Below are 4,453 nucleotides of genomic sequence, written 5' to 3'. Positions count from 1 at the left end.
CTTGGACCAAATCCAATGGAGATTGACCTTAGCCATCTCTCAACACAAGTCCATATTATTTATCCTTACCCAAGCACAACTTTTATGTCCATCAAGATAATAGATGGTCTCACATATGATAGCCGTGGAATTCATCGCATGCATACAATTTCAACCATCCCAATTGTGAATGAATTTGATGAAGGTGAATTAAGGCATTATTGGCTCTCACTAACTAGAACAAACCATGCTTACCAAATTTTCTCTTCTTTAAAGATGTTATGTTGGAATGTTCAAGGTGTACCTAGTGAAGCATTTAGGAGTACATTATTGGATTTGCTTCATGTCTATAAACTGATAGAGTGTAAGATGGGCTTGGAATTGAAGAATTAAATATCAATTGGTAGAAATTTCAATTTATGGCGCAATTTGAAGTGAAGATTAGCGGGCACGCCTTACCAGTACATGATTTAATTCAAGAAAGGAGAGAGATTTCAATTTATGGCACAATTGGAAGGATAATCTGGCAGATTCGATCTATATCTGGGTTTCTATTTTTGTGTTGTGAAGAGGAAGTTGTTTAGGAGAATTCAAATCCTATCTTATAGGAGATAATTTATAGAGAATCCTTATCTTTCCAGCATGATATATAGAGAGAGTTCATAAAGAAAAAGGGAGGGGGCGGCAGAAAAGGAAAAGGAGACAAACAACTAGACGACTACAAGGAGAAAACAAGCATAATGTTCTCAATCTCAAGGGCGACATCATGAGTTCTTCCTTGTACTTTGTTTGTTTAATTTCCTTTATCATGAACTAGTTTATTTGTAGCTAGGGCTATGGAAAGCCTAACCATGACAATTGACTGATTTTTATTTAATTTAACCAAATTGTTTTTATTTTCATATTGTCTATGAGTTATTATGCGTAATGCAATTAGGAACTTGGCCACCTCTTAGTTAATTTGGTTTATGTGAATGAATTGGAAGGGGAATTCATATAATAGACTAAAATAATTCATAGTGTGAATTGAATGGTATATAGGAATATATATACTTGATTCATCTGATGATACAGGTTTTTCATAAAACTTAATGCACTTTCTATCTCGAGAACTCTAATAGAGGAATCTAAGGGTTATTTGATAGAAGTAGGTTTGATATATCTTGGAAGGGAATATTAAACAAATTAGGAAAAACTTTAGCTTATGAAAATAATAAATTATCTTAGTTAATTTAATAAATTGATGTTCATTAGAATGATTAGGTGGACCAATAGTCTTAGCGCCTTCAGTTAGATTGTTGCAAGTTCAGTTCTTGATTGCTTTTGTTTTTGTTTCTCTTTTAATCTTTAATTTTCAGTAGTTAAATTTCTTAGATTCAAAATTCATTTATCCAAATAATTAAGGGTAAACTATAGTTTTAGTACTTATTTTGTTAAATCCTCGTGGGAACGATATCTTTATACTACTTGATAACTAGTGCATTTGCTAAGGTTATACAATTATAGCTATCAAGTTTTTGGCGTCGTTGCTAGGGATTTAATCCTAAAATAATATTAGAACTTGTTAATCTTGGTTAATTTGGATTTTACTCTTTATTTAATTTGTTTAGATTAATTAGTGTATGACACGCACTAGGGGTGATGAACTAGCAGAATTTGACCCTAAAATAGAGAAAACTCTCCGCATATTACAAAGAGCCAACAAAAGTAAAGAGAAAGAGGAGGTTGAAGAAGGCGTCTTAGTAGAAGAAGTTGAGGAAGAGATGGCAGACGAAGCAAATCGAACTCTTTTGGACTATGCTTGTCCAACAATTGATAGGGCTACTTCTAGCATTAGCAAACCAACGATTCAAGCCAATAATTTTGAGATCAAACCTGCAATCATCCAAATGATCCAAACGAGCATTCAATTTAGTGGGTTGCCGAGTGATGATCCTAATGCACACATTGTTAACTTTCTAGAAATATGCAACACATTCAAGCATAATGAAGTTAGCAATGATTCTATTAGGCTTTGACTTTTTCCATTTTCATTACGTGATAGAGCTAAAGATTGGCTTAACTCACTATCTGCGGGAATGACTTGACTCAAAAATTTTTGGCTAAGTATTTTCCTCCCTCTAAAACAACAAAATTGATCAATGATATCACTACTTTTGTTCAACTAGAGAGGGAATCTTTGTATGAGGCATAAGAACGATTTAAAGAAATGCTTAGGAAGTGTCCTCACCATGGAATACCAGTTTGGCGCCAAATTCAAACTTTTTATAATGATATTACTCCATCTAATCGCTCCATTATTGATGCAGCTATAGGTGGCACAATCACGAGGAAAACTCCAGAGGAAGCCTATGATCTAGTGGAAGAAATGGTATCAAATAGCTACCAATGGAATAATGACCGAGTTGATCGAAGGGGAGTGCATCATATAGATTCTTTTACAGCTTTATCTGCTCAACTTGCTAGTTTGAATAAAAAATTAGACAATCTCAGTGTTGCAACAATAAATGTGTCATCTTGTAATCCATGTGACCTTTGTGGCCAATTGGGATATATAAACTCTGATTGTCAGCTAGGTAATCCTTTTGCTTCACATGAAAGTGCTAATTTTGTTTCTCATGGTGGTATGTCAAATTTCAACCCTTATTCGAATACATACAACCCAGGGTGGAGGAGTCATCCAAATTTTTCGTGGAATAACAACCAACAAAAAGCACCTATGGGATTTCAACAACAGGGAAATTTAGAGGACATGATTTCTAAGTTCATTAATAGTGCTGAAGCAAAGCTTCAAGATCATGAAAAATGATTCTTAAATCAATAGGCATCTATTAAGAACTTAGAAGTTCAAGTGGGGCAGATTGTGAACATGTTGTTAGAAAGAAGAGAGGGACGATTGTCTAGCAATACAGAGAAGAACCCACAAGAGCAAGTGAATGCCATTACCTTGAGAAGTGGAAAGACTATTGGTGAGATTAATGACGAAGATAAAAAAGTTGAGATAGATGATTCACAAATGGAGATCAAAGGGAGTACACTTAAACTAAATTTAGACGCTATTAAACTTCCTCTCCCTTACCCTAAAAGAGTTTTGAAAGTTAACTTGGATAAAGAATTTGAAAAATTTTTAGAGGTGTTTAGAAAAATATATATTAACATTCCTCTTTTTGATGTGTTGTCACAGATGCCAAGATATGCCAAATTCTTGAAAGAGGTGATTTCAAATAAAAGGAAATGGGAGGAGTGCGAAATGGTGAAACTTAACGAAGAGTGCTCAGCAATTCTTCAAAATAAATTGTCCCCAAAGCTCAAGGACCTAGGGAGTTTTTCTATTCCTTGCACCATAGGAGATACTGAGTTTGAAAAAGCTTTATGTGATCTAGGTACTAGTATAAATTTAATGTCATATTCTATTTTTGAAAAACTTGGACTGCATGAATTAGCACCAACTACTATTACCTTGCAATTAGCTGATAGAAGTATTAAATATCCTAGGGGAATAGTAGAAGATGTTTTAGTCAAAGTGGACAATTTTATTATACCTGCTGACTTATTGTGTTGAATATGGAGGAAGGTAGGGCAATGCCTTTGATTTTAGGGAGACCGTTTCTTGTTACTGTTAATGCTTTAATTGATGTACAAAAATGTCTACTTGTTCTTAGAATCAATGGTGAAGAAGTAGTGTTTAATGTATTTAAAACCTTGAAATATCCTAACACAATTGAACATGAAATATATGCAATTAATTGCATTGATGTTTGGGCAGTTGAAGTCAATGCATCTAAATTAGATGATCCTTTAGAAAGTTGCATTCTTAATTCTTGTGAAAATGTGCATGTCTTGGATGAAGAAATTTTTACCATTGTGAAAATGTGCATGTTTGGGCAGTTAAACTATTTGGAGGCTGGTCAAGAAGGGTTCAAGCCAAGACAAGGAAAATTTTTACAATTGGATAGACCGACCTCTACCAAGCAATTGCGACCTTCCATTAAAACACCTCCAGCTTTGGAACTTAAACCTTTACCTTCTCATTTGAAATATATATTCTTGGGAGAAAGTTCCACTTTACCTGTGATTATTTCTTCTAATTTGATAGGCCTTCGAGAGGAAAAGTTGGTTAGAGTGCTCAAGCAACATATATTGGCTATTGGATGGAGCATCGCCGATATAAAAGGGATTAACCCTTTGGTGTGCACGCACAAAATCTTGATGGAAGAAGGATGCAAACCCAAGGCACAACCACAAAGAAGGTTAAATCCTAAAATGCAACAGGTAGTGAAGATAAAAATTCTTAAATGGCTCGAAGCAGGTATTATCTATCCTATCTCTGATTCATCACAGGTAAGTCCTATTCAAGTTGTACCATGGAACCACTGTAATTTTAAATGAAAATAATGAATTGATTCTCACAAAAACAATAACTGACTGTAGGGTATGCATAGACTATAGGAAATTGAATGAGGCTACTAGGAAA

At 34.4% G+C, this 4,453-nt stretch overlaps 1 non-coding gene across 1 annotated transcript; it reads right to left on the bottom strand.

Moving 5' to 3' along the window:
- Nucleotides 1-2,110: 2,110 nt before the first annotated feature.
- Nucleotides 2,111-2,217, bottom strand: LOC148800750 (small nucleolar RNA R71). The gene has a single exon (XR_016071042.1). It is a non-coding gene; the product is annotated as a small nucleolar RNA R71 (small nucleolar RNA).
- Between the last annotated feature and the right edge of the window lie 2,236 nt (nt 2,218-4,453).

This window comes from Nelumbo nucifera, chromosome 4 (assembly GCF_055504915.1).
Source record: "Nelumbo nucifera cultivar China Antique chromosome 4, China Antique-T2T, whole genome shotgun sequence".
In the NCBI taxonomy this organism is placed as follows: domain Eukaryota; kingdom Viridiplantae; phylum Streptophyta; class Magnoliopsida; order Proteales; family Nelumbonaceae; genus Nelumbo; species Nelumbo nucifera.
The sequence above is the reverse complement of the archived record's forward strand: the minus strand, read 5'-3'. Positions and strand labels throughout refer to the sequence as shown.